Source organism: Phalacrocorax carbo, chromosome 2 (assembly GCF_963921805.1).
Source record: "Phalacrocorax carbo chromosome 2, bPhaCar2.1, whole genome shotgun sequence".
Lineage (NCBI taxonomy): Eukaryota > Metazoa > Chordata > Aves > Suliformes > Phalacrocoracidae > Phalacrocorax > Phalacrocorax carbo.
Window position 1 is genome coordinate 125,031,484 of NC_087514.1, and position 18,893 is coordinate 125,050,376.

Consider the following 18,893-nt stretch of genomic DNA (forward strand, 5'->3'; position numbering starts at 1 on the left):
TGGTCCCTTCTCAGCAAAAATTTGCAAGATGGGGATGAGCATGAGCTTTTCTGTGCAGCTGCTGCTGGAGGGCCCTGGTGAGAGAGGGTATCCAGGCCACAACACAGGCATGGTCCTGCTCCTGCAGGTGCCACACATGTAGATCTGCCCTGCCTCCCAGTGCTGATGCATGTAAAATGGAACTAAGATCTACATCTCTGTCCCGCTTCCCATGTACCTCTGTCCCGCTGCACTTTTTCCACCAGTGTTTAGGCACACAATAGGAAAGGAGGTAACAGTGCTGAGGAGTTTTCCTCCGCAACCACAAAATGATGGTCTTGGCTCACAACCTTACAGATGTTGAATTTTATTCCCACCCCTAGACATCGAGTCATAGAACAATTTGTGTTGGAAGTCCTACCCCTCTGCCATGGGCCAGGACCTCTTTCCCTAGATCAGGTTGCTCAAAGCCCCATCCAACCTGGCTTTGAACATTTCCAGTGATGGCTGGCTGGGCATGCACAACTTCTAGAAATTTCACGTTAGTGGCAACTGCAGGTGAATGCTTGCCTCTGTGTAATGAGAGCTTTAGAAATAGGGCTGCATAGAAGAAGGAAATGCAGTTTCACAAAATATTTTGGTGTTTGGTTTCATTCCAAATTGCACTTGCAGTTGCACAGCGAGGAGGCATTTCCAAATTACAAGGACACTCCCGTCCCAAAGCAGGTCAGCTGGTTGGGTGCTCCAGGGTCCTAAACCATGGGGGTTTCACACCCTCTAACCTCTGAGGCCATTGCCACAGACCCTTTTCCAGAGTCCTGGACCTGGGAAACCTGAGGTGTCCAAAAACAAAACCAGACACAGTCAGGCTGGTATAAAGTTAGGCAGGTTTTGCCACAATCCAACATTTTTTCCCTTTGAATTTTACCCAAATCAAATTATTTCTCTGAAAGACTTGTTTCAATAGAGCAACAGATCTCAGCCAACATCTCCCAGGAATTTTTGTGCCCAGCTCCAGCTATGCTTGTTGACAGCCTCCCCCATGTCATAGCATTAAATCACCAGTTGTCACATCTACTGCTCTCCTGTTAACACTGTCCTCTTCTCACGTAGGGCTGAAGTGACATTACCTTTCTGGATGGATCGTTTCCACCTACCATATGACATAGAGATGTCAGCAAAGAGTCAACTGAGAAAGTCCCTGGGGATCGCTGTCAATTCAGAGACCACAACCCTAAGAAAGTTTGTTTGTATGCGGAGAATATGATTTATCTGTCTAATACGTTAAGACGCCTGCACCTTTTACCATGATTGCTTTTACTGACTCAAATATTTTTAAAAGAAAATAAGTAATTAAATAAAAGCAGCCTGCTATTGGAAACCAAGTAATAATTTATAAGCATTCACCAAAACTTGAACTGATTCTGACACTTCTCTCAGATATTTACAGACAAAAGAGAAATTTATATCGAATGTGCTCTGAAATCTATTTATAAGGGCAAGCTGGGAGACAGAGAATCTAAAACACAGAAACATTTTATGAAAACCCCAAGAGGGAATAAAACTATTTCCACTACCTTCCATATTGCAACATTTTACCAACAGTAAATACAATATATTGTTTTGCTTAAACCAAGGCAACTTAACATACATTTCCTCAAAACCAAAAAGTGCATTCTTCACTCATGTTCCATTTATATGTATTTAGCCATGGCCTCAAAAGAGAACTTTGTCATAATAAGCAGAGATTTAAAAAGTGGTATAGCTTCATTATAGGGGCAATAATGAATAAGACAATTACCTGAATAGCAAACAATTGGTTATTATATTGGAAATTTTCTGATGAATTTTTACTCTTAGTCAGTAATATTGTCAGTTACTCTCCAAAAGACGTGAATATTAGTTAAGAACTATAAATGGCGGCCTAGAGGTAGCACGGCAGTTACATCATCCTGTCAATTAGACAGGCTTTTCTCTGTCTTCCCTGATAATGTTTTAGAATAGTCTGTAAGTAGGACAGAGCAGTTATCCAATAAATTCAGTTTAAAACAGAAATTATCCTTTTCTAACAGCTGAACAAAAGCTTTTTATAATCCCTTACAGAGTAGATTTTATAGCATAGCAATTATCTTGCTCCCCTTGCTCCTGACTGCAAGCAAAAACTACCATTTGACTGCAAAATGTTTTATATATCTTATAAACACACTAGTGTGCCTTATATGATATATACATGCATAATGAATCTCAGAAACATCCTTAATTTATAATCATAAATTTCTTAATAAAAATAATAAGTATCCATTGTCATATGTATTAACATATAAAACCATAAATCTATAATTAATTTATGAAAACATCATCCAAGTTACAAATAACTAATTTTTACAATAAAATCTAGATATAATTAACATACTTAAAAATCATCTTAAAAGCTGATATAAAAAAACTTGTAAATCCCAGAAAGATTCAGGACAATGCCAATTTTAGAAACCAACCACACAAGCCAGCAGTCAGTATCACAGCTTCAGAAGAGGAGGTCTAAGACCCACATGAAATCACTGGACTTTATCTCCACATGTAGCTGCAAGTGATCACACATGAAAAGCAGGTAAAGACGAAAGGAATAGCGAGTTTGGAGTGGTGTTTTTCAAAAGGACTCTTAAGAGTCCTGGCACACATAGGGTGGTGTGGCAAACTGCAATGGCTGTGGCTCTCAGCATCTCAAATGTTTGCCTTGCCTCTGCCCCCAGAGGGCAACACCTTCATACCTTCACACCTTCAACACCTGAGCATACCTTCAGAAGCCTGCTGTATACCCATATGAATATTTGTCTTTCTCACACTGGTTTGAGGTTACACAGACCCTCTTGTGGTGCCTGCACCTCTGGCAGGCCTCCTCAGAGCAACCATTTGTTGAATTACCTGTTTTGCTGCCAGCTACTGCCAGCTGTCTTTGCACTTCTCTTTCTTATTTTTGCTTTTGTCCTATCCGGTTCGGTGTGTGGTTTCTGGTCTTCATCCTTTAAGTGTAGGCTTTTGCTCTGGCTTAGTAAAATGCTGCTTTCCATGTCTAGCAAAAGCATACACTTTAGAGAAAAGCCCTCTGAGGAGCAGTGGTTAAATCCAAGTCTTCTCTATTTTTACTTTGACATGATCCCTCTATTCTTAGACATTTTTATTCTCTATACAATTTAGCTAATCCGGAGCTTAAACACGCAAGACAGCCCATAAAATTAAAAGCAATTTTCATACATCAACAGAAGCAGGCATTTTTTTTCTCCCTAAGATTTTGAGCTGAAATCAGCAATATGTAGCCATATTTTTCATACTCTAGGGACTTGATCAAATGGATGTTAAAAAATAGTAATGAAACCTCTGCTGACGTATGGAGAAAGATGAGAACAGAAAACCACAAAGACTAATAAACAAAAGCTATTGGTGTAGCAGCAGTCGTATTTTCCTTTCCTGAGGTCAAATGTCATCTCACTAGAGTTAATGGAGAAATCAGCATCAACTTCAGGGGACTCAGGATTTCTCCCCTCTTGACTTGGCATACAGGGGGTGTGCCATGATATCAAGGGACGATTAATGTCTCATTACTAGCTCTTCTGTAGGCAGCCCTCAGCATTGCAGGTTACTGCAGCTATAGGAGATAATAATTTTCAGCTTTTAGACTTTTAGAAATGCAAATGAGGAACGGTCCCACCTGAGAAATTCACATATATGGATTGCATTAGGTTTTGCCTTATTTAATCACTCAATAGGTAGTTTAGAAGGAGCTGGAAATGACTAGAAAGCTTTTAGCATCCTAACATGGATTCTTTATGAAAGCCTCCACCAGCTGACCGTGGCACTTTTTCATTTCACCACTGAACATTAAGATGGTGTCAGTGACTAAGTATCTCAGGATGTATCACAGAAGTACTATATTTATTCATGTTCAATCTCATTTTGTATCAGCATCTTCACCATGTAAGCTCTAAAGGAAAATAAATTTAATAAGAGCCACCTGTGATATAAAAGTGCAGGAGAAATAATTAAGATTAGTAGTGGCCTCAGTTTCTGAATGAAGATATACAATGTATAACCCATGTTTACAAATCCACTTTATCCAAATGATTAGTAGCTCACTTTTTCTGTTGGTGGAGTTTAGGGCATGAAAAATCATGCTGGTGTATTAACCATTTTATCAGCAACTTGTACAATAAAAAAAAAAAAAAAGGAGTACTATCCAGTGCTCTGACTCAAAGACTGGAGGCATGCTATAAATTTCACAGGGCTGGCCTCTAAAAATAAATTCTTTTAAGAATTTTGTCATGATAAATGGACAGAGGGAAATCTTCACATTCATGCAGCTTAGTTAAACCTTGTTATTGGGCGTCTCGCAGAGTATATTTAGCTTTTCATTTTCCTTTCAGAAAATGAAAAGAAGCACCTTAGGAAAAGCTATTTTAAGCCTGCACTTATCATTGTAGGGATGTCCGTGCTAACCCTCTGACAAAGCCACTTAATGATGCCCTGAAATCAAGCTCAGAAGATGAGAAAGGCAAGACAGAGTTTCTGTTCAATGCTCATCCTTCAGGAGATGTTTAAGCCTGTGCTATTCAGTGAGTGCTTTCAAACAGTTCATACTACCTCCCCCACCTCAAAAATCTTTTACCGTATGCAATATTCCATGTGTATTCAGCCACCTTCTAGTGTTTATGAGTATATTTTCCACATGGCAAGCTGCCAATGAAATTCAATAGATGAGATAAAAAGTGATTAGAGTCTGCAAGTATTTGCTCAAAGATCTCCTCCGTTCTTTGAGAAGGTTCAGAAATGTGTTTGCCCTTCGTACGTCCAGTTATCAGACAATAACATCCTCCATAATTTTATGCTCCAAAAACTTCTGGCAGCAGTAGAGAACAAAGGACCTTGTAATTGGCTTTTAAGAATGACAGAATTACAGCATTGTTTTACATATGAAAAATGAAGGTTATTCTTCAAGGCCATGTATTTCATCCTAAACTGTATTAACACACTATGATCAACATTGGCACCCCAAAAATAACAGATCAAAATGTTCTTTTGTTACACAAGGCAGCCTACTCGAATTGATCAAACATAAGCTACATGTGGTTTTCACGCTACTTAAGAAGCTCAATTATATGAACATTCCCAAATCTAACAGCCTACTAGGTGCCTGAAGCTCCTCATTCATATTTATAGTCATTTGTACTTAAAGGTCGGATGAAATACAAATTGTTCAAACACAGCAAACACATTCCAGAATAACTCCCCTATATTCAGATAATGTTCATCTGAAGGCAACATAAAACTTTCCCCTCCGTTTATTAGGTCTGTTCTTTTTCATCATTTATACTTGTAGCTTGAGTACCTAAAGGTTTTAATTCAGGGCTGCTACTGCTTAATATGAGTAAAGCCAAGAGGCAAAGAAGTTGATTCAGACTCTCTGTAGGCTGGCAGATACATAAATTAAGCTACATTTCAGCAGTTCTAGACTTTGGAAGAATCACCTGCCATGTGAATGAAGTACTGCTGAAATGAGCTTGATAAATCATCTGGCAAATATCTATGCCTGATGAATATGTAGCTTAAGAGAAATATCTAAACGTATAGCTCAGTAGCCAACTGTCCCGGTTTCAGCTGGGATAGAGTTAAATTTCTTTGTCGTAGCTAGTATGGGGCTATCTTTTGGATTTTTGCTGGAAACAGTGGTGACAATGTGGAGATGTTTTAGTTGTTGCTAAGTAGCACTTACACTGGTCAAGGGCTTTTTCAGCTCCCCGTGCTCTGCCGGGTGCACAAGAAGCTGGGAGGGGGCACAGCCAGGACAGCTGACCCCAACTGACCAATGGGATATTCCATACCATGTGACGTCATGCTCAGTATATAAAGCTGGGGGAAGAAGAAGGAAGGAAGGAAGGAAGGAAGGAAGGAAGGAAGGAAGGAAGGAAGGGGGGGGGGGGGGGGGGGGGGGAAATGTTTGGAGTGATGCTGTTTGTCTTCCCAAGTATCTGTTACATATGATAGAGCCCTGCTTTCCTGGAGATGCCTGAGCACCTGCCTGCCCATGGGAAGTAGTGAATGAATTCCTTGTTTTGCTTTGCTTTCGTATGCAGCTTTTGCTTTACCTATTAAACTGTCTTTATCTTAAACCATGAGTTGCCTCACTTTTACTCTTCCGATTCTGTCCCCTGTCCCACCAGGGGGGAGTGAGTGAGCGGCTGCGTGGTGCTTGGTTGCTGACTGGGGCTTAACCACGACACCAACAGAGCTAGCCTGAAAAGCACCTCCTTCAATAAAATTAAATAAATCTTTATCACATCTCTTTAAATATTCTGCTATGCCACCAATCAGAATTAGCAACGGAATCTTAAAAAAAAAATAGGCAATTACAGATTCACCGGTGTGTTTTCTGAGACAGATTTTTTTATTATTATTAAGCAATATTCTGTTGCCCCCCACCACATATCCACTAACCAGTCTCTCTACAGTGGATTTATCTGGATTAATAATATTTGAGTAATGCTCCAAGTTCTCTTTTAGAGACACAGTGTGGTCCAAGTGAAAGTACTCCAGGCTAGATCTCAGCAGCCCATGGGTTTTACCACCGACTTTGCCACTGACCAGGACTATGTTCATTTATATTTTTGTGTCCATTTTCCTCGTTTCCATGCATCTGCACAGAAGGTCAGTTCATTTGGACAGAAGCTGTCATGTTTTGTGTGCCCTCCTCTCACCTTGCACAACAGAAGCCTAACATCTCTGCAGTAATACCAATCTATGCAGCAAAAAATTGTTCCTTTCCCTGAACTAACAGTGCCTGAGTGAAGGTTTGTGTTGCCAGAGAGCAGCCGATTCAGGATTAAGCTTTTAAGAATAAAACAGGACTTTTTAGGTCACTGCTATGTCAAGTATGAACCATTGTACTCTATTAAGGTGTAAGTGCAGTGTATGGCATTTTGTTCTTATTTATTCTTTTTCACTCACTTTTAACATCCCCTTACCAACTACATCAAGTTTTATCTTTCATGGTGTAACAGTTTGCACAGTTTCTTGGAAGCTTCTTGCCTCTCACTGCCCCAGTAGAGCATTTGTACCTGGTTTCTCTAGGATGGATCATAGCACTGTTATTTTGAAATCAGTCATCCAAGCTGGTTCATGCAAAAGGGAAGACTTACTAGGCAGAAAATTTCATTATGTGAAAATGCAGTTGCCCAACTCAAATGCAAAATCACTGTGTATTTACACTGAAGCCTGTGGCACCTCTAGAAAGTTTGTCCTCGGCATTAGTCATTCTTGTGCTGATCCTTAGCAAGGATCCTTCTTAGGGCCAGCTAACCTGTGTTATCCTTTTTCCTTGTCTCCCTGGAAACATGCAGATTGCAGATGAAAGGAAACATCCTAACTGCAAGTGAAGGCAGGTTTGGATAACACTGCTTCAGTGTTTGCCTATCAACACGTGGCCTGTTTTGAGATACCAGATACCCAGAGCACTCCTTGGTTTTGAACAGAGAGCAGGTGCTCAGTGGTTTTCAAGATCATTGCCGAAAATGAGACTTATCTAGCTGGAGCCTTGGAAAAGCTGAAGTATCCAAGAATGCTTTTTAAAAGCAGACACTTCGGTTTAATATCACCTAAGTAAAATCTACGTGCAATCACAAACTGCAAACAAAAGGAGCCCATGTAAAATTTCACTAGACCAGGCCTTGCTAAAGTGGAGGCTCACCACCGCTACTGCTCAAGGTGTCGTCCCTGTCATGCAGCATTCCCAAAAAATGTTTGTAAAGATAACAGCAAAAATCACTCATGTGAAGTTATTTTCCCTGCTGCATCTTGGGCTATATTTTGCATTCCTATTAAAGATTCAGATCATGGCTGAATTAGTCTATTCAGTTCATTCACATCTACCTGTTGAGCCCCATTCTCTCAGAGTGTAAGTGAAAGTGCATTCGCCCCAGCAGTGAAAAATCCTACCACGTTGTCTGACATATTGGCACCAAAAAGAACCCCAATGAAAATCACAACTTTTAGCAGTACTTAATATTTAGTTGATTTTGGATCTGGGATTGAACTCAACCGGGCTAGTCCATCAACAGTACTGATAATTTGCATTTATTCCATCCCACCAATACAAGGTTAAGAAAAGTTCAGCATTTAAACCTCTTCATTCTTTCAATGCCAGGAGATAACAACAGATAATACAAATGCACTGAAGTCAAGAGGATTGTACCTGAGGCAGAAAGTTGGGGTTTGGCTTCTTTTTTAAGCTGCATTTCCCATCTCCCCACAGCATGAATCCATATACTAGCAGATGTGCTTGCCCCTTTTTGCAGATCTCCTTCCGCCTTTCTTTTCACACTGGTCTATTGGTGGTTCCTCTTGTGCAATTGAATTTGGCAGGTGCAAGAATATTTTTTTATGCTGTGCAGAAGCTGGGGAACATTATTTTGACAGCTGATAGGTCTGCAGCATCCTCAGAGACTTTTAAAAGCATATTGAAAACTTCATTATTTACAAAGCTTTACAGCTGGGATGCACAAATCACCCATGGCTGATTTGTCAAAGAAATATTTGACCATATTTTTAGGTATCCACCTTGTATAAGCTTTGAACAGACCTATAAAGGGATTTTGTCTCATCTTGCTATTTTGGGAACTTTAAAATTCATGTTCCTTCATTCTTGCTCTGTGCTTGATTTTCTTTTTTATTGGGTGGCTTGAAGCGGGGGAGGGGGGATGTTATTTATTTTTTGTTTTGTTTTGTTTGGCCATTTCCCTGCTTTGGTCACTGCAGCACTCACAAGATGAAATCTGGGTTTTCCTTAGCTCTGCACAGCATCAAAAGACAGCCACAGAGTGGCTGTGATCCCCTGAACATCTCCGGGATGTTGTGTCATATTTCAGCCTTTCTTTTGTTCTGTGCTTGCAAAAATTTTTCCAAGGCTTTAGCAGTATTAACTGTATTACTCCTAATGTCTATTACCCCTTTATTGTTACCACTTCAGGCTATGCAGTTCTTTGTCCTCCCCCAGTCAAACAACATTTTATGTTTAGCAGTTATGTGAAGCTGCTAATGTTTTCACTTTCCCTATATCTCCATTATCCCTACCCTCCCTTACTTAGCAGACACATTTGGGACTGATTTTTAGGGAACACCCACAGCCCTTATAGAAATCAGCAGGAGCAGCAGGTGTTCAGCATCTCTGAACATCAGGACCTATCTGCATATTTATGCCATGTTCATTGCCCAAGGAGCTGAACACCTGCACCAGGCTGGTGTTGCCAGCTCTTGTGATGTTATTTCTAGTCTGAGGTTATGTGGTGGTTTTAATCAGTGCTTCTGGAACCATCCCATTGCTTGGAAATCTCAGCATTCATCACAGAACTTTAATCCCCACGATCCCAGAGAGAAGCACAAAAACACTATCCAGGTGCCAAGGCAGGTCAAAAATGTATTCCAAAATTCTTTGTTTTCTGAAGTATTAGTTTAAGCCAATTCTTCAGCTAAGGAGGGCACAACTCATGATGCTGAAGGCTTGCAGTAATATAAAACTTCAAAGCAATTTACATTTTTTTTCTGCGTACCGGTAGAAAGTATACAAGGTCTTTACTATAGAAACTGGGGAAATATTCACACAGAGTGGTGACTTGTTTTATTTAATGTTCACTTAAAATAAGCCCATAATACTTATGTAATCAAATGTTCCATAAATACTCTAGCAAGCCAAGATACTGACAGGAATGTTCACTGGTTTCTTCTGAAAGGTCTATAATTTATCATTGACATAAATCCTCCCCAAAAGCCTGATTCTCATCCAGCCAGAAAACTGAAGCATGCTATCTGATGTACAGACCCAGACAGAACATCTGAGCTCTTGGGTATGGTATTCTCATAATGAGCTGGACTTATATAGATTTATACATATATACACAAGATAAACCTGATTTTATTCATATAAATTACTTGGAAATTAATTTTGGGCGAGAAGGTGTCAGGTTTGTAATCTGTTTGCCGACAACTTGTAAACAGAACGAGGTCGAGTTCACCAGATATTTATTTGCTCAGCTCAGTTTTGTCTTTAATAAATTATTGGATTTTCTTCTCTATAGGGTTCTTAATGGATATAAACAGATTTCACAAGGTTGATCTAGCTGCAAAGTAATTCATAGGAGAATGAAGGACCTTCAGCAGTTTCCTTAACAACATGATAACAGCACAAACACAGCAGTGAAGTTTCTGGCACTTGCTATTTTGAGAGGTTTCCATCTCTGTTGAAATTAAGAACCCAGTGGGAAACAGTTGGGCAAAGGTTTCTTGTGGACAAATACCGGTGCTGCCAGTGGAGAGGAGCCTCACTGTACCTCTGGTAGGTGTGTATCAGCCTCAAGCATGTCACGTTCACTGATCTGCCATCCCCTGATCCTTCATCAGGCTTCTCCTGGGGCCACTGCTGCCAAAAGCAGCTACTGCGACTTGCTAAAGCAGTCAAAGCTCATTCGGCTTTGCTCTCCTCTCATTACCATGAGTGGGACTGCACTTGGGGAAAAGAAATGGAAGGGCAAAGTGTGCCATTGCATCCCTCTCCTTCACTGGGAAGGCATGAGATACGGATAGCTGGGAGGGGCTGGTCTCTTCTGCAGTGACACTGCGGGGTTGTGCTGAGACCTGGCCTCTGTCTGATGTTTAGTTACAGCTGTTGTGTTGGTGCCAGGAACAGCCTCAGCCAAATATTTCAGATGCAAATGTTTAGACAATGGACCAGAAGTCACATTACATGGAAACATATTTTCCTGGACTTTTGTTATTGCTGCTGATCAAAATGTAACATTGAGATGGTTGACAGGAGGGTTGGGGTTACCCTGCTTTGTGGTACACATGTCTAGTCTTCTCCAATTCTCTATTTGACCTGCAGACGATTGTGTGTAGGACTGTAAATATTCTGTTTCAGTTGTGTTTTTCAAATCATCTTTGTGTAAGTAGCAGTTCTTGTCCACATTAAAAAAAAAAAAAAGAAAAAAAAAGCTATTTTTCTAAAACCTGTTTTTTCCCAAAGCTTGTGTGTAGCTGTACGCTTTTATGGGAGAACTTATCTTGGGCCGCATATCTCCGGGACACAGGGCTCTACCCACCCTGGGGACAGTGATGCACAGACATCAATATGATGGATACAAAATGTCCATTCATTTAGCTGCGTCACACGCTTATATAGCTCTTGCGCTTCCTGTTCCTGCCACTCCTATGGGGAGGAGTCTGTCTTTCCGTCACATCCCGTGATCTTCCGGTCACTGATCCCTGTCTATTCCCCTACACTTGTGTTTGATATACTTCCAGATGAAGTTCAAGCTATGGTTTTGTAAATCAAGGAACTTGCAAGTCTTTAAAAGCTATTGTAAATTATGTAGAGTGCTTGAAGAAAAACTTGAGTTCAGTATATTTCCCCACTGTCTTATGTAAGGAATGGTCCTGCAGACATAAATGCACATTGAGCAGGAGACAAATGTAATTATTCAGTAACTGACCTACCATGAAGGAAGAGTGATCAAGGAAGAGAAGTTATGTATGAGCAAAAGGTAACATCTTTTTTTTCCCCTCTTCTTCCTCCCAATTTTCTAAGTCAAACACATGCTATTTCCCACTCATGAATAGTGAGACCAATTGCCCTGCTTTTCTTGGGGCAGAGATTCTGCTTTGCAGCTGATCATGTACCTGCATTATCTCCATCCCACCCATGCTTAGAGGACACCAGAGCTGGGCAGGGCAGAATTGCAAATTGCTCATCCTCAGTAATCCTATTCCTTTCTGACTACTGCAAGTAAAGAATAATTAAAAATAGAGACTAAATACAAGACATTCCTATGCCAGAAGCAATTATTTTTTCAGGTGATTTTAGCTAAGAAGGGACTTCATTGTCAAGACTCCTCCATTTCTGTTTAAGCTGCTGTTTCTTTTTGTATTGATTTTTTGTAAACATTGTGACTTGTAGCAATTAGTGATACTTGCCCAGCAGCAATGTACATTAAAACAGGTATTTTCTGAAATAGAGTGGGTGGGGAGGAATAGTAAATGTTATCCATGAAGAACACAGCCTAGGTTTTAACTGAATATAGAAAGCCTTCTGAAAGACTGTATAAATGAACTGATTTTGATCATAGCAGTATATACTTTTTTTCTAATTTCTGCCCCATGACATGAAATGCATGAATAGCCAAAGGCCTCATGGGAGGAAACATTCTCCTCAGGCAGTGTCCAGCCAGGTCAGGTCCCCTAAGAGACACCTCCAGGTAAACCCCTTCCTGCAAACTGGCTGGATGCTGCACTGGGCCAGACTTCAAGCTCTGTGGCCTTCAAAACAGGGAAAAGATCCTGGATATGGCTGTAGGAACACTTTCAGGTACAGCAAACCTGATAAACACAACAGGGAGAAAATCCCCTGGAGTCCCAGTGACAAGTGAGCTGGATTTTTTCAAGACCTGGATTTAGAGGTCTACATGTGGCCAAACACCAGTTCAGCCCTCTTAATCCATTTACCAAATCAGAATCCTGATCCAACTCCCTCAGCTCTCGTCTCCTGAGGGGGACTAATGTTGAGTAGCCAACTCTGTGGAACAGGAGAATAAATTCACTTAATACACTTTAGAGACCCACAAATGGCAACAACAGCCACACAGGAGATTTAGATAAAGTATCCCTTGAAAGTGTTTCTGGGAATGGATATGTTAATACTGAAGCACATTTTAGACTGTCATCACTTAAGTTATATAGAAAAGTTAGTTTATGCAGAAGAAAAAGGCTTCTGAAGAAAATGGAGTATCCAGCTGTGATGATAGCTAGAGAAAGCATTCTGCAGCGCAGCCAATTGCCACCACACGATGCAGTAATCTGTGACCTGATTAGAAAGGCAAGGTAGCCATCGGCTGCCTTTTGTTACTGTGTGCCAGTGATTGCAAAGGGAAGAACTCAGGAAAACCAATTGCTCCATATTGTCATTGAGTACCTTTTATCTGTGGTTAAGAAGGGTTCAAATATTATTGTGTGCACTGGAAGAATCATAAAAATATTAGGTTGACCTGTATATGGTGCTTTTTCTGCTGGATACGCTTCCCAAGATTTAGCTGTAACCCACCCATTGGTCAGGAGCCCTGAGCAGTATTAGGAGACACATATGACCTTTCTGTCTGGCCAAGGTTGGTGAAGAGTGCCTTACAGATGGCTTAGATCTTCTTTTATCACAGCCAACCAAATATGGCCCTTTTGACAAAATCACTCTTGAAATAGTCTCCTCCCTCAGTTCCTTGAGGTGACTGTTCAGTGTTTATGATGGAAATTTTTATTCCAACATGGGAAACCAGACAGATTCTTCAAGCTTGCCTTTCCTCAATATTCTGCTGGAGGACAGAGGTGAATTTAGGAGCTCCATAGGATAGGAAAGCACAGCAGGGCACCGGAGCAGGCAGTAGTGGTGCTTGGAGCTTGCAATGAGTGTGCTTGGACAGGCTCTGGGCTAGTTTGAATGCTTGGCTGCCTTTCAGCAGCAGCTAGGGGATATGCCTGAGTATGCAAAGACATACCCACAGGATCCTTCAGAGCACAGAGGTATAGATATACAGAGGAACTGGACTTCTTATGCCTTTTGGTGGCTTGCAACTATTTTGCAGGCTGAAGTAGTTCCACTGAAAGCATTTGATGTTATCCTTTATACCTAGTTAAGGGGTTTAGAGAAATGGTCAGACCAAAGTACACCCAATGATGTCTCTTAAGTCCCCCTAGCCCTAGAGCTTTTGCACTGTGCTCCTGCCCTGGAGACCACTAAACTCTCTGAGGTCAAAGCTTTCCTTCCTGCATCACAGCACCTCTCTTCTCATATCTCACAGCTCCCTCTCCCACAGATTTCAGCTACAGACAGCTGCAGCTGAGCTATATTGCTGCATGGGTTGCCATTTGTCAGCTGAGCTGTACTAACCATCCATCTGCTCACTCCTAGCTTTGTGCAGATCCACAAAACCTTGAGGCTTGAACCATCCTCAGGGCCAGAAGAGGTATCACTTAACTTTGCAGTAGGTGAGGCTCAGCTGACAAGGAGTCAAACCACTTGCAACTGTCTGTCCATACTCGTCAGCTGGGTTACATTAGTACTGTCTCTTATTTTGAATGTCATATTTCATATAATTTTCAAACTAGCAAATAAAAATGAGTAATTTCTAGCAACGTCAAGGAGGCAGGCTCAAATACTTTACAAGCAAGGTCCGGAAGCCCAGCAGAAAACCTCTGTCAGATCTGTGTTGGCAAGGTCAGTCCAGAAATCACTGCTTTGCATTTGACCTCACCTCTGGAGTGAGGGAGGCAGCTGTTACGCAGGTGAGGGTGGAAGGGAGGGTAAGTTCAGTCCAACGAAGTAAATAATAATTTCCATTTTCACCAGTGCACTGGCTGGAAAAAAAGGCTGGGAACCTTATTTGGAGCCAGCTGCACTTCCCCTGCAAGCACCACTACTCTACTGTGCAAGAGTTATTGTGAGCCAGCTGTAAAGCATCCTCCATATCAGCTGCCTAACCCCTGAGGGTACAGAGAAACTGGCTCAGCATACACATATCTTCCATTGTCAGCCAGGAGAGGGAGTTCAGAGAAAGAAAAAAAACCCCAGCTTTTAAAACTGTCTCTACATCAAGTAATCAAAGACAGCTCTCTCGAAAGGATTCCTGGTTGGGAGCACAGAGCAGAAGCAGCAGTGAGTGCAACAAAGCAGCAAAGCTGGTCTCCAGTGCTGCCGCCGTGGTGGATGCCTGAGGATGGCAGCTCTGGGGCACCTGCCCAGTGAAGATACGTTCTCCAGTGCTGCTCTTCAAGGTTTGACAAAAATGCCAGGAAAAAGAAGAAAGTAAAAGTTAATTTTTTTAAAAAGGCAATCTGCCCCTAGAAAACATGTGTGGTACAAACTGGGCTCATGACATTGGCAGGTGCTCTCTACATGTTAGAAAGATACATAATAGACAAATAGAAAACAAATACACATGTATTTCTGCTTGTGTTATATCTAAAACACACCATGCATAGATGCATAGCCTGTAAATACTAGATTAGGACATACTGTGAACCAAATTCTTTATTTCTGTCACCAATTTGTATTCACTAGACCCTATAATATGGGGCTTCAACCTTTGCTTATGTGGACCTCTGCAAATCTTGCAGTGGAGGTCCTACCCCCAGAAAAAAGGTTAAGCCTTTCTGAAATAGGTTGGGGTTTCTTCTCTACTTTCCATCACTCCCTTAGAAGCAATTCTTGAACCTCTAAGGGTCAGTGGACCACAAGTTAAAAACACTGCCTCAGAAACCCTTATCAAAATCTGAGGCCCACTCTGCTGAGCACTTCTAAACCCCAGAGGTAATATCCCACCTCAAAGGCTGTACAATAAATAGATAAGATGGAGAGAAGAGAGACAGGAATTGGGAAACACTGAGAACCAACTCTACTTACCTGAAGTCATACAGGTCACTAGCAGACCCTGGCCCCAGTTTGCTTTGATGGTGTGCAACTCTCCTTGGGGTACAAAAATGCCCAACATTTTCCATCCTGGTGTGCATGGCAGCAGCTGAACTGAAGAAAAGCAGGTGAGATTCAGCAGGCTGAGGCAGCATTGCAGGTTTCAGTGGACTTGCATCCCCCTCTGCCCAACTCGGGTTTCACACACTCACCTCAGGCACCGACCACACCTGGCACACCCATTTAAAGGCACTTTCATGTCTTCTGGGGGCTCCCGGCAATCATTGGCACCTCAGGAACATCATCGGACAATGCGGTCTCCTAATTGTGTTACCACAGTTCCTGCACAGCTGTAAGACATGCCCATGCTGCAGGGATACCCAGATGCAGAAAATAAGGTTTCTGCTGTTGTCAGGTCTCTGCTATTAAATACTGCTAATAGAAAAAAGGCATTCCAAATACCTAGGACCAACAGGACACACTGTCTTTTCTCCAGCCCAACAATTTGGTGCGAGACAGGAACACAGTTTAGTAGTAACTGAAGTAGATTATACCATGTCCTGCAGAGTTGGCTGTGGGTCCCTCAATGCCACTTCTCTGGTTTTAAAATGCATTCTTTAGCTGCCTCAGAATTATGCATATATGCAAGCTATGTAAATATTTATATGAGTATTTACATATGCACATATAAGGCCAAATTATGCACACATTATGTACAGATGTCACTTGTGGAAATTTATTTTGGACTATTCCAATGTGAAAAATGCACATACGATCATCAGCTGTGGAGAGGCTGTGCAGAGGGCAGCTTGCTGGGGGTCTGCAGAGCAGGGATCCAGCAGAGCTGCAGAAAGAGTTAGCTCAAGCAGCAGAAAAAAGTACCTGGCAGCAGGCTGTATTCAGAGACGGAGTGATCTTCCTGTGGACATGAGGGGAGGTAGCCATCACCTGAAACAAACTGAACATGAGAAAAAAAATTAAAGAGACTCCTGAAGTGGCAGGCAGAAGAACCCAATGAAAGCCAGAAAAGTCTTTCCCATTTCCAGTGAGAGGGAGTCAGTTCTCAGGGATGGAAAACCCTGGGTGCCATCCTAGGAGTACGGCAGGCAGATGCCCACGGAGCCACACTGCATCCAAATGGAGAGTGGGAGACAGCCATGGCCTTTCCCCCTTCTCCCTTGTGTTTCTGTGACCGTTAAGGACAGTCAGCAAGTGAAGCAGGCACTGATCCCAGAGCAAGAATGTAATCGTGGCCTCTGTCCAGCCTTTTCTGGGTTTGTTATACAGTCAGAGCCCCTTTTGACTATGTCTCAGTACAGCTCAACCACTTGTACACTTTGTAACACACTCAGCAGTTACCTGACACAGCTCAGTTCTAGTGGAAATAAAACCAAAATGCATTTGTGTTACATGATACATTTATTTCAGTGGGGCAGGCTGATGATACGGACAACTTCTTTTATTTGATATGTTTATGTGTATAAATATATATCAAAAAGTGTTAAAAAAACCTAGATTATGCTTTTCAAAGTACTCACAGAAAAAAATATCAAATATTTTTGTCATATTAAAAAACACAGATTCTTTCATGCATGTTCAAACCTGCAACATTCAAATAATGGAGCAACTTTATTAAAATCTACATGCCAAAAGGAATTCTCCATCTCACTTTTGGTAATAAAATGCAGATTTCTCTAAGGACCCAGAGATTTATAGCTATTTACTTATGACCATGAAGAGTTTTAGCAGTTACTTCTTAAGTTAAGCAGCCAAGTTTTAACAATTACCTGTTTAGCCTGGTCTGTAGATTTCCAAAGGTGCTGTTTTCCATTTAGTTTTCTGGTGCTTTTCTTTGAATAAAATGTTAGAAGCATGCTTAATTTTCTAAAATTATATTTGTTGTGAAAGACATGGTATTAGAGAGACCTGCATTTTCTGTGTGAAGACTAAAGAGTGTATCTGACTGGGAATTAACTGTGGAATTACACACAAAATATGACAGAAGTACAACCTCAATGCATGTCAATTGACGAAGAAGCAATTTGCCATACAATAGCCACAAACAGAAACATAATGTTTTACTGTAGAAACCCTATGAGAGAATGCACAACATAGTGAAATAGCTGAAAGAATCTTACAGATTGATATGATGGTTATTTTTAAAGTTCCTAGTAATTTTTTATATTTTACTAATAACTTTAATATAATAGAAAAATGTTATAAACTGTAAAATGTAATATTAGCTGATAAAGAACAGGAAAGCCTGAAGCAGAAATGTGTCAAATACCTTAAAAATAAATGTTAAAGTAAATTAGAACATAGTTCACAGGTTGTTATATTAATAAGCTATGGATGTTTTGGCACAAGAAAGCAGTAAGAGGGGCTTTGCAGATTAGTTTCTACCTTAAACCTATTCTGTTATTTTAGAACACGCCATGGAAAAAAAAAAAGGGTTATTTTGTCAACGATAATACTGAATGGTCTCTAATTCTATACTTCCTGCATTCAGAGCGCAACCACAGCCAAGCCGAATAACTGCACACAGCAAACCCAGCAGCACACCCATGGAAGACATCAAATCACAGGAAATCAGAGCATCGTCATGGAATCATCTCGAGAACAAGTATGTTGCAGACCTATTAAAGCACAGTTATAAACAAGTTTTCTACTGCAAAGTTTAAACTGAAGATGAACACCTAAAACTCGTATCCACGAGACTGTTTCTTGAATTACCTATGATAGTCATTGTACATGAAGAAAATTAAGAGCAGGTAAATATATCCATATTAGCTACCTTGTTAAATAACAAGTACCCTAAGGGTTAAGCCAAATAAAGTCAGCTGCTCATGAAAATATATCATTGACTTCTTTTTATCCTGCTATCCATTTTACTAACTCTGAAATATTAAGCTAAATAAATTTTAAGTCTACATATGGATCAGTTAAGGCTTATTTTCACATATTACTAAATTTTTTTCCTTAGTTGAATTAATTATCTGCTACCCTGGTAACACATAGGAAAATGATGAAGTTTCTTTCTTTGCATTCTTAGAATAAAAAAAGGTGTATTCTCGCCTAAGCGGGAGATAAAAATATTATTTATCTAAATGTTCAGTCAGTGTTCAGATACCATAATACAAAAGTTTGCACCCCGTACTTTACACAGTTTTAATTTCAAATATTGAACATTAAATACCTACACTGAATGGTATTAGTATTTGATCAAATACTGAACTCCAACAAAAAGGATTCTAACACAATTTTTTTTTCCAAATCTGCATTTAAAGTGAGACTAAAAAATTTTGTATAGTCCTCTTGCACTTACATCCATGCAACCATATTAAAGATCATCCTCCTGCCTGGATTTTGGAGAATGATTTCATATGGCTACGAATACTGTGCATTACACAGTCAGAAGATATCGCTT